Raw genomic sequence first — 16,542 nt, 5'->3', positions numbered from 1 at the left:
GCTCTAACCCAATTCCTCCCCTTCCCCAGAGCCAGGCACACCTCCCCCCTGCCCCTGCTCTAATCCAATCCTTCTCTCCTCCCCTTCCCCAGAGCCAGGCACCCCCTTCCCCTTTAACCCAATTCCCGTCAACTTCCCCAGAACCAGGCACTGTTTTGCCATGAAACTTTGAGGATGCCCTCCTATGATTGGAGCATGGGCCAGACCCTCGCTCTTTCACCCATGATCAATCTGGTTGGCCATGGACCATAGACTCATAACAGCCACACTGGGTCAGACCGAAGGTCCACCATCTAGCTCAGTATCCTGTCTTTAGTTAAGTGATCAAAGTGGTTAAATAATGTTGGTCCTTGCACCGATTTACACCTGCCTATGTGGAAGGGATGCATTAGTCCCATGACACCAAGAACTACAAAGTTTAAGGTGACCTCTTCTATTTATATTGGTAGCTTTCTCTTTTGGGGGAGGGAAACAGGTAACATTTGTTAATATATCACCCTGCATTGTGAAAGTTTCTCTGTCAGTAAGTGGAGAGTTTCATCTGCTATAAAACACTTCAATTAATTTCACTTCTCCTCAGTGAATCAGACCCTGAATTGCAAATTACGAGACTTGCTCATTTGTTATGAAGACCGTAAGCTACCCTCCACAACACTAATCAAAAGCTACATTAGAGAGTCAAACACTGGTGTAACTTCTGAGATTATGAATGCTTAAAATGAAACCTAAAATTAAACATGTTCTTTGATTTCTGCGTGTTATTCAAAACAGATTAAGATTTCATATAATGACCACTTGTTACAGAGATCACCTACCAACCCACTTACGAAATGTTTCAAGTGGCCTTAAGTCAACAGCACACCACATGGGTAACTTTCCTATATTGTCTATTTGTATGTATCCCCTATCAAAATAACCCTAACTGTACAAACACATTTCCAAAGTTATCCTGGAAAAGCTATAAGTTACCAAAACAGTCACATTACAGTAAAAAGAGAACATAAAACACAACTTGTGCTAACTGTATTCTCGAACATTTGTGCCCATATTTCACACACTGAAAACTCTATTTGTATCAATGTACAGAAAGAAAAATTCTCCAATGCACAAAAAGACAATTTAATCTCTTAATAAGAAGTGTGTTTGTCTACATAAAATACCTTCGCCTCCATAGGACTATAAATATATATTACATGTTTGGTCATTACAAGAGGTACAAACAAAGAATTCTAACAGTACTTCACAGTCATCTAAAGACAGATTTTTGGAAACATACTGCAACTGAAATCAAGAGGACAGAGCAACTGCTTAGCCCAGCAATCACACACAACTGCAATTAGTCTCAAACAGCTCTTGCTCAGGTGTATACAAAGGCTAGCCCAGCGATACTTTTGGCTGACAACACTGCACTTAGAACATCTGTGTCCTGCCTTTTGCTACTCCTTCTTGACATGAAACTGCATCTACTGGATTTACTGTAAAAATGCTATGAACTAAAGCAAAAGAGTCCAAAGATGCAGTTTAAAGTGAAGCTTTGGAAAACGCAGCCTGTCAAACAAGGAAGTATTGTGCCATTAGACCATATTGATGAAGTGGAATCTGCAAAGGTTTAATTTAGGGACTCTGAACAGCTTGAGCACTCAAATACAGACTTTCAAAAAGTCAACCATCTTCTGTTTTCAACTACTACTACATTTTTGTAAGTGATGTTGGTGTGAATAACAAGGGAACTTCAGGATAAACGTAGCAGCAGCACTATAAACTCACTGAAATTTTGCTAGGGAAAAATTAGAGCCAGTCATATAGATTCTATTTGTGCTGAAGTAGTTGCCAACCACAATCCAATATTTCTAAAAGAAGTCACAATTTTCTTCACGGGTTTAAAAAGAAATGCAACTGGTTATAATCACACTGCATGGCAGCGATGAGACCCCAGCTGGAGTGCTGGGACTAACTGGGAAAGAATGTGGACTAACTGGGAAAGAATCCAGAACAGAGCAATAAAACTGACCGATGAGGAAACATTAGAAAAACTAGGCAAATTTAGTCAGGAGAAAAGAATACTGGGGGGGAGGGGCTAATAACTCCTAACATATTTGAAGACTGTTGTATAAAAAGGAAGGCGATCAATTGTATTCCAGATCACTGAAGACAGACAAGTAATAGGCTTAATCTGTAACAAAGATGACTTAGATTAGATATTAGGAAAAGCTAAACAGAAGTGAAGCTTAGAATCAGGCTTCTAAAGGAGGCTGTGGAATCTGTCCCTGGAGTTTAAGAATCTGTTTCACTGACACCTGTGGGGGTGGGCCTGATTTACTTGGCCCTGCCTCTGTGCAAGGGACTGGACTTGACTTCTAGCCCCCTTCCAGCCCTACATTTACATAAGAACAGCCATACTAGGTCAGACCAAAGGTCCATTTAGCCTAGTATCCTGTCTTCCAACAGTGGCCAATACCAGATGCCCCAGAGGGAATGAACAGAACAGGTAATCAAATGATCCATCCCGTCACCCATTCCTAGCTTCTGACAAACAGAAATTAGGGACACCATTCCAGTCCACCCTAGCTAAGAGCCATTGACAGACCAATCCTCCATAAATTTATCTAGTTCTTCTCATTCTTTTTCGAACCCCAATTTCTACAACTGCATTAAGTTGCCAATGTGGAGTTACAATCCACAACCCCAAATTCTCCTGAGTCACTATTTCAAATCATGGGACTAAAAGTACGTCTTAAACTTTCACCTTTTAAATTTAGATATCTTTTTTCAGAAGAGCTCAGAAGAAAACCAGCAAAGCATCTTTCATCAACTAGGAAGAAGATAAATTTACCAATTTGTGCTGGAAGCGAGAGTAGTCAGCTTGCTTCTATCTTAAGTGATTATTTAATGTTTCCATTGCAGTAGCTCTCAGAGATCAGCTATGCACTGTATAAATATAAGAGATGGCCCCTTTTCCCAAAGTGCTTACAGACTAATAGAAATTCATCTTATTGAGTCATTATGGCATATACTGTTCAATCTTAGTTCTTTCATGCTTGAACATACAAATGAATTTTCTTTCATAAAGAGGGAAGTAGAGATGTAAAGGATAACATGTTGGCACAAATTCAAAACCTCTTTCTAGACCTCAAGTGCATTGACATTTTCATGATTTTTCACAGGGGTGTGACTGTGGTTTTCTGAAGGTTCTCCAGCAGATAGTCTGAATAATTTCTCCCTGTCCTGTAACAGAACACAATCTAATGCCCAATAACCCCATTTAACGCTTGCCAAATGGGATTAAAAGCATACATGCTTAAGAAGATAGCAACATTTAACAATACATTTGTTTTCACCTCTCGGTACCTGGCTGAGGTGAAAACTGAAAAAGGGATTCGTTAAGAATAAATAACTCGCAGGGGTACTAAATACTTGCACTCTGAACATGTCCGAGGTCAGAAACATGTTTTAGTGCTTTGATTTCCCTTGAAGCAAAGGGACATAGTAGGAGACGAAGTTGAGACAGGTGTCATTTTACAAGTTGATAATACCACTTTAAAACGATCTCTACAGAAATCCCTGAAAAGAGGCTTCACAATGCTTTTCTTTCCTTCAGCTACCGCACAGCTGTGCATACATGACAGCATTTATGTTGCAAAAAAATTCCTATTTCCTACTTTTAGTGATATTTTAAGCACTTAAGTTTTAACATACCAAGTTTTAATGTGTTTGAAGTAGAAATATAGATTTTTATAGTTATTATTGTAGAAATTATTTAGAATAATTTGATTTAGAACTATTGTAGAAACAGATTTAGATTTTTATGGCTATTATTTTGTTTTTAGTTTGAAAGTAGTGATTGTAATATAATATAATGAAAGAATGTAATGATTTGCTTTTCCTTGAAATTTTGTTTGTAACCCTTGCTCTTGTTTTTGTTATGTGAGAGGGTAAGGAATGTGAGAGAGATGGGTGAAGGCCACCAGTAAACCAGGAATACCAAAAGGAAGGATCCAAAAATGGACTAGAAGGCATAACAGAAAAGGGCAGATTGGTGACGCAGGACACTAAGGGAAAGGGCAAGCACTTATCAATTGGGACAAGATATTTGTGATCGATACCAGCTTAGCATGGCAGAAGGTAAGGGGCAAGAGAAACTTCTAGAAAAACATCCATTAGAAAAACAGCATGATGATGCAAAACTTACTGATCCCAATGAAGAAAAACTACTATAAAAAGTGACTGTTTTGCCATGAAACTTTGGGGATGCCCTGCCATGACTGGAGCATGGGCCAGACCCTCGCTCCTTCACCCATGATCAATCTGGTTGGTCATGGACCATAAACTCATAAGTAAGAACATAACAGCCATACTGGGTCAGCCAAATGTCCACCATCTAGCTCAGTATCCTGTCTTGACTACAGTGGCCAATACCAGATGCCCCAGAGGGAGGGGGCTCTCCACCACTTTCCAAAACCTTGGAGTGGCCACCTGTCAAAAATTATTGCCCACCCCTGCATTAGGACAAAGCCATGTGTCTGTTTCTACTTCAGTTTATGAAATGGCCAAAAACAAATCACTTTAGTTTTGAAAAATTAGGACAAAATTACATTAGCAAGTAGGACAGATTAAGCCTTGGCCTTCTTTCCCGTACTGCTGAATGAAAGACTATATATAAAGTGCACATTATTAGCAGCACTAAAAGGAGCAGGGGAGATTGTGTACATTTAAAAAAACACTTGTAAATATGTTCTTTTTGAAGCAACATCCACCTAGACTCATGCACAGACAATATATATAGCAGCAGATTGGATATTTTTGGAGTGATGTTTGATGGTTCCAAGTATAAAATGTTTGTTTTTGCCATGTCTTCATTTCTGCCATAGCAAAACTGCTTACTAAATTAAACTAGCAAGCCAAAACACAGATAAATGAAATTTCAAAATCTTCAAGTACTCTTGGATAGATGTGACAAACTTAACAGAGGGTGCAGTACTGCTAGCATATGGCTTGATTTGAAATTCCTGTATCCTGGTCTTACTGAGATGTGGAAGCATTCTTCAGTGATTCTAAAGACATTAAAAATCCCTTTGAGAAAGTTGTGTGCGCAGATGCCAAGAAATTCAAGAATCAGAATCATAGAATACTAAAACTGGAAGGGACCTCGGAGAGGTCATCGAGTCCAGTCCCCTGCCCTCATGGCAGGACCAAATACTGTCTGGACCATCCCTGATAGACTTTTATCTAACCTACTCTTAAATATCTCCAGAGATGGAGATTCCACAACCTCCCTGGGCAATTTATTCCAGTGTTTGACTACCCTGACAGTTAGGAACTTTTTCTTAATGTCCAATCTAAACCTCCCTAACAGCAGTTTAAGCCCATTGCTTCTTGTTCTATCCTCAGAGGCCAATATGAACAAGTTTTCTCCCCCCTCCTTATGACACCCTTTTAGATACCTGAAAACTGCTATCATGCCCCCCTCTGAATCTTCTCTTTTCTAAACTAAACAAAACCAATTTTTTCAGCCTTCCTTCATAGGTCATGTTCTCCAGACCTTTAATCATTCTCGTTGCTCTTCTCTGGACCCTCTCCAATTTCTCCATATCTTTCTTGAAATGCAGTGCCCAGAACTGGATACAATACTCCAACTGAGGCCTAACTAGCACAGAGTAGAGCGGAAGAATGACTTCTCGTGTCTTGCTCACAACACACCTGTTAATGCATCCCAGAATCATGTTTGCTTTTTTTGCAACAGCATCACACTGCTGACTCATATTCAGCTTGTGGTCCACTATAACCCCTAGATCTTTCTGCCGTACTCCTTTCTAGACAGTCGCTTCCCATTCTGTATGTGTGAAACTGATTGTTCCTCCCTAAGTGGAGCACTTTGCATTTGTCTTTACTAAACTTCATCCTGTTTACCTCAGACCATTTCTCCAATTTGTCCAGATCATTCTGAATTATGACCCTATCCTCCAGCTTAGTCGCAACCCCTCCCAGCTTGGTATCATCTGCAAACTTAATAAGCGTACTTTCTATGCCAATATCTAAATCGTTGATGAAGATATTAAACAGAGCTGGTCCCAAAACAGACCCCTGCGGAACCCCACTTGTTATACCTTTCCAGCAGGATTGTGAACCATTAATAACTACTCTCTGAGTACGGTTATCCAGCCAATTATGCACCCACTTTATAGTTATGCACAACACCTTATCTAAGTTGTATTTGCCTCGTTTATTGATAAGAATATAATGCAAGACCGTATCAAATGCCTTACTAAAGTCTACGTATACCACATCCACCGCTTCTCCCTTATCCACAAGACTCGTTATCCTATCAAATATACAGAATTGATACAGAATTACTGCTATATACCTGTTCAGGAGTTTCTTAAATGAGAGAGACTGGTGCGGTTCTCAACCTTTTCAGAAAGTTAGAATCAATATAATTTAGGTATTTTTGTTCAAGTGGATTTTCTATGGATTTTATTAATAAAAATGTAATACTACAATTTGCATTGGTATTTCTCTGGGTTTCTTAAGGTGGGTGCTTGATATAGAACAAAGACTGTATCCAAATTCTGTCATCACCAGAATCTGTTTGAGGGTATTTTCCTCTTCTGTTTCTCCAAGAGTAACTTCAACTTCAACTATTCCCTTAGCTGTTGTTCAGATTGAAAAAAAAAAAAAAAGTAGGCACATTGTGGTTTTGTCAGAGTAATGCATCCTTTTTGGCCACATCACTTTTTTAAATCTAGTAATTCTATTGAAAATAGGTTGTTAGTGAAGTGACTGAAGGAAATGCCTATTCTTTGTGGCTTTTGCCGAGAGCAGGGAATATTTAATTATTTTCTGCAGCCACTGTTATGAAATATTTTAATTTTGGACACCTCTAAGTTAAATTACAAGTACAAATGCAAAAAAAGAGACTGCTTATCACACCTTAACTCAAACAGATGTTCACCAGCTAATAGAGAATAAAATACGTTTCATGTATTAGCAGAGATCAGTTCTAAATGAATATTTATCTCCCAGGAACAACAACTGAAATTTGAACACTGTCTGATGTCATGGATTAAGCAGCAAATTTCAGTCTATGAATTCATCTGTAACACAGGATTGCGTGAAATCTGATTATTTTTTCTTTATACTCCCTATCTATTGTCCCATTCTCATAGAACGCTGCCAAAGATATTCTGACCCTGTGGTAATGTTTCTCTTAAGTGAGCAGAATGTAACAGTAGATCTAAATTGCCTCAGAATCTCCTTTTCTCTAGCATGAAGAGAGCACTAAACAGAGAGAACCAATCATAACAAACATTAAAGAGAATTTCAGAAGTGCAGTGCATTAAAGGTCACTTCCTTCTATCTCCTTTCAAGTCTAGAGACACAGGGTATGTCTAGACTATATGCCTTTGTCGCCAGAGGCATGTAGATTAGGCTACCCGACATAGGAAAATGAAGCGGCGATTTAAATAATCGCCGCTTCATTTAAATTTACATGGCTGCCGCGCTGAGCCGACAAACAGCTGATCGGCTGTTTGTTGGCTTAGCACTGTAGTCTGGACACGCGGGGGTCGACATCAAAGGCATTTGTCGACCACCCAGGTAAACCTCATCCCAGGAGGCATACCTGGGTGGTCGACAAATGCCTTTGATGTCGACCCCTGCGTGTCCAGACTACAGCACTGAGCAGACAAACAGCTGATCAGCTGTTTGTCAGCTCAGTGCGGCAGCCATGTAAATTTAAATGAAGCGGTGATTATTTAAATCGCCGCTTCATTTTCCTATGTCCGGTAGCCTAATCTACATGACTCTGGCGACAGAGGCATGTAGTCTAGACATACCCACAGTCACGTCACCTAAGTCCCTAAAGGGACCTGTTAGCAGATTCTATGCTTATTTTGCTCTTTTGAAGTGGTACTTACGTTGTACTGAAGCACAGGACCCTAACTAGAGCTATAGCTATACTGTGTCACCTTGCAACCTTCCCATGAGTTCAAGTAAAGCAGCAGACATTTAAAATCTTAAAATACCTGAATATAATCCGACTTAAGCAACAGTTAGACTACTGTCAATAAAATAAGAAAAAAAACAATTTTTAAAATCTTCTTTAAAATGTACTAGATTTGTCCACAGTAGCAAGCTACCACCTATATTCTCATAAAGAAACAGATGCCTTAATTATCATGGCAGAATTCAGAGCAGTTCCACATTTTAAGGAAGAGGTCAGACTGTGAAACAATGGGTAGATATGTACATGGCAGAAAAGGAAAAAGCTCTTAATATAACATGTACTAGAGATGTGAACCCGTAACCCTTCACTTCTTCTGCTGCCCACTATGCTTTGAGTAACATCAGTAAAAGCTGATAAGACTCTGGTCAGTTTTCACTCTACTGCTGCTTAGCAGTTACAAGCAGTAGCAGACACACAACAAAGCTAGCTCTCTGCAGCCCTGGAAGGCAGCCCTCATTGTATTCAGATCTGTTCACGTTTGGAAGATTTTGCAGCTCCTACCAGGGTGGAAATTTTCCTGACTACAACCAGCTGTCCAGGAGTCCATGCTAATCCAAGGCACATCTAGCTCACAAATGCCATATTGCTACCCCCAAAGAGAAAGAATTTCGTATCAGACTCATATGGGGTAACCATGGTAGTCTGTAACTTTAAAAACAATGAGTAATCCTATTCTTGAGATAAGATGATCCTGAGACGAGATGATCTCATGAGCTTATCTGAAGAAGTGGGTTTTGCCCACAAACCTTATATATATATATATATATATATAGTATCTAAGGTGCCACAGGACTACTTGTTTTTATAAAAAAATCATATCACTCAGACCGACATCGGCTTCCTGCAAGCTTTGATGAAATCTTACCCCTGGAGGATTATGCGATTTAGAATCTCTTTGGTGTAAGAAAATTTAGTATCACTATACTCTTCTCTGGGAAATAAACTTTGAGATCATCTGTCGTCTTCAGAAGCAAAAAGGTTTACTGTCTTCATACATATCCCCATGGAGATCCATCTGAGGAAACACTAAGACACTACAAGATCTAGACTAAATTACAGGAGAAGATCCAGCCGCAGGACAGAGAGCCTGTACCACCATGTACAGATTTTGCACTTCCTAAAGTGAAGTCAGGGATGCTCAAGGACCAGCAACGAACAAGCATATACAAAGTTGTGTCCTCAACACTGAGGTTCCCCCTCCCCCGTCCCCCTCTGCTGGAAGGGAGGTACAGACTTTATGACAGCTTAGAAAGACACATACATTCTTTTTCTCACACACACGTGCACTCTCCCTCTTCGCATACAAACAAACACCCCTCCCCACATTCAAAGCACTAAGACTGAGTTTAAAAATTATCTGCCTTCATGCAACTTCCTTTGATGCTCTGCCATGCAGGCATTATGCCCATTACCTCTACCATGGAGGAAATAAGACAACTTCAAGAGTCTTAAAATTCTATCACGCCAATATACAGTCACCATTACCATAATGGTAAATAAAAAAAACATTGAAAAAAAAGTAGACAAAATCATCTCTGCGTAGTTAAATTCAGAAGTCTGGACTGGTTTTGTGTTCATCTGCTCCAGGTGACTATCATGAACTTCTTTGGCCAGTGTGGGTGTAGAAAGAGCAAGTTAGTTTTCAACACAAACAGCAATAAAATTTGTATCTTGTTCATGTTTTGTTGCAGAGAGCATTTATACTGAACTCTTTTCCCTAATCCAAGTGAAAATTCTTTTTGTGTGTTAGAGTAACACTTTTCACATTCTGCCAAACTTTGTGGTGCTATTCATAAGATATTTGCAACAGCATCTTAATTCCTATCTGATAAAGTGACAGCAATAAACTGAACAAATCTAGTATTCTAGGTTTATGCCTCTGTCGACAGAAGGTGTTATGCCTCGTAAAATGAGGTATACCAGCGTCGACAAAACTGCTGAGTTCTGTCGACGTTATGTCGACAGAACTCAGCGGTAGTGTAGATGCTAGTATAGTTTTGTCGACAAAAGTCCACTTTTGTCGACAAAACTAGGTAGTCTAGACACACCCTTAGTCTAACAGAACAAAGTAGATCAAGCATGGGTAAGCCTTGAAATATATAGCAGTTGGCGAGGGACATAAGCAGAAACCTATTTCTGTATTTTTTTGAAAACTAAATTTGGTTTAATGGACTGCCTCCTCTAAATGTCATTTAGAGGAATGTGTTTAAAAACGCTAAATTCGCTAGTCAGAAGACACATTTAGCTTGTTACTCCTAACAGGTCAGTTTTATTTTATTTAGTTTACTTCATGTTTTCATTTTGAAAAGCTTCACTGTGCATTTTTTGTAAGTTACTGTATTTTCCGGCGTATAAGACGACTTTTGATGCTAAAAAACATCCCCCAAAAATCGGGGGTCGTCTTATACGCCGCCCGAGCCCCTCCGCGGCTTTGCAAAGCCTCGGGAGAAGCCGGTGGCGGGGCAGCCCAGGCGCGCCGGGGCTGTCCCGCCGCCGGCTTCCCCCAAGGCTTTGCAAAGCTGCGGAGGGGCTCCGGCGGCGGGGCAGCCCAGGCGCGCCGGGGCTGTCCCGCTGCCAGGGCGTCCTCAGAGGCTTTGCTCCCGGTGTCCCTGGTCTGCTGGAGACGGTCCCCAGCAGACCAGAGGCACCGGGAGCAAAGCCTCTGGCAAAGCCTCAGAGGCACGGGACCCGCCGCTGCTGCGGCTTTGCTCCCGGTGCCTCTGGTCTGCTGGGGACCGTTTCCAGCAGACCAGGGACACCAGGAGCAAAGCCGGGGAGGCGGAGGAGCGCTGGGGTATAAGACGAAAACCTTTTAACTAAAAAATTAGGGGGTCGTCTTATACGCCCAGTAGCCTTATACGCCGGAAAATACGGTAGGTACGAGCCACTGTTATTTGCCACCAACTACTCAGAGAAGTTCCCTATTGTGCTAGATGCTGTATAAAAACAGAGAATGAATATGTCCCATAGAATTTGCAATCCAAGACCCTAATCTTCCAATGCATCACAAACACATAAGTGCACACAGATATCAAGATAGATGCGCTGCAGATCAAGCCTAAAACAGCAAATCATACTTAAAGGGTAAAGGGGAAGGACAAAAGTCAATGTACATTTTTTGTCCTTTGAGGTTTTTGTTTTTAAAAACACACCTAGACTTGCTTTTTAACTGGATAAACAAATGCTGGTGAGCAATACTCCTCAGCCTATTCATGATTAGTTGATTTATAACTTGTATGTGTAATGGAAAAAATCTCTCTCAATTTGGGAAGAGAGCAGTTCCATTTTTAAAACTACAAAGGACTAAACTTGACAGTGGGTATGAATTACTTCCCTGCCTAGCCCAAGCTGAGAAACTTGGTACACTGACCTGTTGGCTGCACAAAGCTAAAAATATAGTCAGCTGCTCCTAACCCAACCCAACACACATACATAGAACAATACAGATTTTTAAGTGGCCACAATACCACCTCTAAGTTCTTACATATCTATGTAAAGGCTGTGTAGCCTAGCAGAACAAAGCTTTGATATATTAAAACTAAGTCATTTCAGTAAAGTCTTCATGCTAAAGTTCCCCCAGTCTACCACTGAGTATTTAATGGCTGTTGCTACTCTGAACAGATGTACTTATCTCTTCAGCAGAAAGCTGATAGTTGTTTCTAACAATCCTAGCTTATTCTGACTCTTCCACTCAAGGGCCAGACATACCGAATGAGTAGGAAGAGGGTCAAAGGATAGGTATATAACTTTGTCCAGATGCAGTGAATCAAAAGGGCAGGGCCTGGATTCTTTGGAGAAAATATGTAAGCCAAGGGTCAGATCCAAAGATGCTGAAAGCCAGTACATTTCCATTAAAGTGGGTTGACAGTTTGAATGCAGGCCTTCCAGGCATTTATGACAATATTCCAGTACTTGAGATGTTGTCTTGCCCTGCTTTCCCTTTGCCTTCCTTAAAGCCTGCAAAAACAAAAAGGGATTACAGGAAAGGCGTTCACAAGTGGAAATGTCTATTGGGTGGAGAATTCATCCTGTGCTAGCTCTCCCATTTCCAGGGCACATTGAGAAAATCATGTTAGACAAATACAAATGAAGACTAAGATCGAGGTTAACAAATAGCTACACAACAATTATTCCACAATCTCCTTTAACTGCCACACCTGCAGGTGATTTCCACCCCACCTGTACACCCAACTTGACAGGTTCCATTACCCCAGAATGTGGTGAGCTGTGATTTGAGGATAGGAGGAAGTGGTTTTGACAATCTACAGAGACCAGATTATCAGAGGAATTTGTTTTTCATGTTTCTTGCTAGTTAGCAGATCACTGCTGTCACGTGTGCATTTATCAGAGGCGTAGCCATGTTAGTCTGAATCTGCAAAAGCGGCGAGGAGTCTTGTGGCACTTTATAGACTAACAGAAGTGTTACAGCATAAGCTTTCGTGGGCAAAGACCACATGCATCTGACGAAGTCGGTCTTTGCCCACGAAAGCTTATACTCCAACACTTCTTTTAGTCTATAAGGTGCCACAGGACTCCTCGCCACTTGTGCATTTACTCTCTTTTCTCAGAAGGATGGGAGATTTTTTTAAAAGCTTCTTTCAGTTGTGTTAGAAGAGCGTGAGTTTAGCACACACGAACGAGGATCAACCAGAAAAAGCAAACTAGCCTCTCTCCAAGATTCCAGGAATAGATGGACTTTCAAAATGCTAGCCTCAGGTGCCATCTTCAAGTCTTATGAATAACTGCTCAGGGAGGACAACTATACATTTTCAGGTGAAGGTTTCAGTTCCACTCCAACTCAAACACAATAAAGCTGAAATGGAAGGACAAAAGATCCTCCCCAATCTTGGAATCCCCTGCCACACAAGGAAAACTTAAAAAGATAAATGAATACTTAATTTGAGAATACCACAGATGATAACCAAATAGAGTGCCATCCTACCTAAAATTAGTAAGTGGGTTATCTAACAAGCTAGACTAGTGAGACAAAGAATCCCTTTGACAAAGAGCCCCCCATTCTTACACCAAACACGTCTTACCCTTTATGGATACTTTGCAACAGATATGGTATCCCCAGAAAACTCAAATTATCAAGAATGACTCAACCCGTGAGATGTGTGTGCAGGTAACATTTAAGGAATGGTGTATGTTAAAAGTATGCTTTATGGGCCTGGGGTAAAAGTTAGTGACAAAGGGAGAATATATTTTGGTGATGGCCTGCTCAAGCTGGAGGAAGTTGTCACTCCTCCTGGTTAATCAGTGATGTAATGCAAGGCTCAACTGTCTAGCTTTGTTCCATATTTCAGTGAAAAACTATGGCAAACAATCACAACCACTTGGAAGTAAAAAACATTACACCAGACAGGGGACTGACCTGCCTATGCATAAAGACAAGAGACTGTTTCAATATAACAAAGTGGACAGAAACACACTGCAGCCATTAATGGAAGAAACATCTTATGGCGTGGGAGACAGCCAGTTCTGCAACAGACTGTGTGAACTCTGGGGAGAAATCTACTTTATTAGATCAAGTCTAAACTTACTAAGAGATACTTTTCCTAGTTCATGTTTTAGGATTGTTTTATATTGTAATCCTGTTTCCATCACTTGCTCTTTCTAACTGAATCTCTCTTCCTCTTTAAATAATTTTTTTTAATACAAGTGCTGTGCATTACTCAGGAGCAGTGATTATGGGTAAAATTAGTAAAGCGTGGTACCCTGCTCCTTTGGGGGCAGACATCACAGGGGAATACTTCAAAGAATCTCAAGGACTGGGGTGCACCCACTGTTAGCCTGTAAGGTGAAGGCAGAGCTGGTACACCCTACAGGGGAGCTCTTGAGTAGCTATCTGGCTGGTGGTGTTAGGAGTTCAAAACCCAACCATCTTTATGCAAGTCTCCTCTAGCCTATTGTCTCTACATGGCCATGTTGAAGCCCCTCCATCAGATATCCGATTTCCTTTGGACCTTGGATTCCAAGCACTTAGCATCAGAAGCTGTAATAGAGTTGCAATCATACGAAAGCTGGAGAGGCTGAAGGGTTTCTCAGCCTTGCAGCATAAAGAATATAAGATCTCACTACCAAGGCATATGAAGTCTTTCCAAGTTAGAAATTGTCTTCCCTTGTAGTCTAGTAGATCATTTAATCTCCAATATGAAAGTCAAGGAATAAGAACAAAAGCTGCCCAAGAAAGATTGTCTCCAAAAGAGCGTTTTCACACTGAGATTCCTGTTAGACTTCAGATAGGCAGAAAATGAAATTGGCCTGTGATAAGAAAAGCAGTCAGTGTGACTAGAAGGCACAGCAATGCTTTGCTTCTGTTGGTTGCTATCTTCCTGATACGTAAAGGGAGACACTACATATTGGTCAGCGTGCAGCCATGTCACAAAGAGTCTGTTTAAATGCTCATGTTTAGGGCCCAACCAAATTCATGGCTGCAAAAACTGAAACGTGGCATGCAGCTGGGAGGTTACCACTCTGTGCAGGACTCCAGCTGCTAGTTTTGGCTTCAGATAGGGACATACAAGATTTCTTCCCCAGCAGGGGCTGCTCAGCCCCATTTCTGGGATTTTACCTGGAGCCCACCATGCTTCCTGCAGCCAGAGGTCAGCCCTCCACTCAAGCAGGAGACAGCTAGGAGAACTGGTAACCCACGCACCCCAAATACACAACCACCCTCATTTCTATGCTGTTGCTGGGAGTGGTGCTGGCTTTAGAGGGGGTGCCCAGCTAGAAAGCCTTCCTCTCTAGCTGTCCAACTCTGAAGGCAGAGTAAGGTTGACTGCCCCACACTAACTACTTTCTGGGTCATGCCTCCAGCAGTTACAATACCCTAACATTTCAGATGTAAACATCCGAGATGTTACAGAGGCATTGTCGAAGATTATCCGGCCCTCTAACTACTACCCCATGCTACTCATCCATGTGGGCACTAATGATATTGCAAGGTGTGACACTGAGCAGATCAAGAGTGACTACAGGGCTCTGGGAGTACGGGTGAAGGAGTCTGGAGCACAGATGATGTTCTCTTCAGTCCTTCCTGTCAAAGGTAGGGGCCCAGGCAGAGATAGGTGCATCCTGGAGGTGAATGCCTGGCTGTGAAGATGGTGTCAATAGGAGAGCTTTAGCTTCCTCGACCATGGGATGCTATTCCAAGAAGGACTGCTAGGCAAGGATGGGGGTTCACCATTCGAGGAAGGGGAAGACTGTATTTGGATGCAGGCTGGCTAACCTAGTGAGGAGGACCAAAGCCCCCGGGTAAGTGAATAACATGGAGACCTAGGAGATGGGTTGGAAATGGGTGGAAGCGTGGGCTATAATAGCAGAGAAAAAGGAGGGACAAGGTAGAAATGGGAGGCAAGATCAAATCAGTATCTTAGATGCCTATATACAAATGCAAGAAGTATGGGTAATACGCAGGAAGAACTTGAAGTGCTAATAAATAAACACAACTATGACATCGTTGGTATCAAAGACTTGGTGGGATAATACACACGATATTGGTATAGAAGTGTACAACTTACTCAGGAAGGACAGGCAGGGAAAAAAGGGAGGAGCTGTAGCTTTATACATTACAAATGTATACACTTGGACTGAAGTGGAGATGGACATAGGAGACTGATGTGTTCAGAGTCTCTGGGTTAGGCTAAAAGGGGTAAAAAAAGCCACGGGTGATATCACGCTAGGGGTCTATTACAGGCCACCTACTGAGGTAGAAGAGGTGGATGAGGCTTTTTTTTTTTAAACAACAAAATCATCCAAAGCACAGGATTTGATGGTGATGGGGGACTTCAACTATCCAGATATATGCTGGGAAACTAACACAGTGGGGCACAAACTATCTAATAAGTTCTCAGACTGCATTGAAGACAACTTTTTTACTTCAGAACATTGAAAAAGCAACTGGGGGGAAGCTGTTCTAGATCCGATTTTAACAAATATTTGAAAGTGGAAGGCAGTTTGGGTGAAAGCGATCATGAAATCAGAGTTTGTGATTCTAAGGAATGGTAGAAGGGAGAACAGCAAAATAGAGACAATGAATTTCAGGAAGGTATATTTTGGTAAGCTCAGAGAGCAGGATGGTAAAGTCCCATGGGAAGCAAGACTAAGGCGAAAAACAACTGAAGAGAGTTGGCAGTTTTTCAAAGGGTCATTATTAAGGGCCCAAAAGCAAGCTATTTCGCTGTGTAAGAAAGATAGAAAGTATGGCAAAAGACTGCCTTGGCTTAACCAGGAGATCTTATATGATCTAAAAATAAAAAAAGGAATCATAAGAAGTGGAAGCTAGGACAAATTACAAAGGATGAACATAACCAAACAATACAGGTATTCAGGGCCAAGATTAGAAAGGTAAAAGCACAAAATGAGCTCAAACTAGCTACAGGCATGAAGGGAAACAAGACATTCTATAAATATATTAGAAGCAAGAGGAATACCAAGGACAGAATAGGCCCACTGCTCAGTGAGGAGGGAGAAACAGTAACAGAAAACTTGGAAATGGCAGAGGTGCTTAATGACTTCTTTGTTTCGGTCTTCACCGA

The 16,542-nt window shown here is 41.2% G+C and overlaps 1 protein-coding gene across 4 annotated transcripts in view; it reads right to left on the bottom strand.

Moving 5' to 3' along the window:
* Positions 1 to 16,542, bottom strand: part of CNOT6L (CCR4-NOT transcription complex subunit 6 like) — a 66,606-nt gene that overhangs the window by 32,508 nt on the left and 17,556 nt on the right. The window contains exon 2 of one of the 4 annotated variants that reach the window (XM_075929452.2): positions 11,711 to 11,959. The exons of the other annotated variants lie outside the window; for them this stretch is intronic. The gene's annotated coding sequence lies outside the window, so the exon portion shown is untranslated. The remainder of the gene's footprint in view (positions 1 to 11,710; positions 11,960 to 16,542) is intronic. 4 annotated transcript variants of the gene reach the window in all.

The sequence above is a fragment of the Pelodiscus sinensis genome, chromosome 4, assembly GCF_052426305.1.
Source record: "Pelodiscus sinensis isolate ZL-2025 chromosome 4, ASM5242630v1, whole genome shotgun sequence".
Taxonomy (NCBI): domain Eukaryota; kingdom Metazoa; phylum Chordata; order Testudines; family Trionychidae; genus Pelodiscus; species Pelodiscus sinensis.
This window is presented reverse-complemented; position numbering and strand designations above follow the sequence as displayed.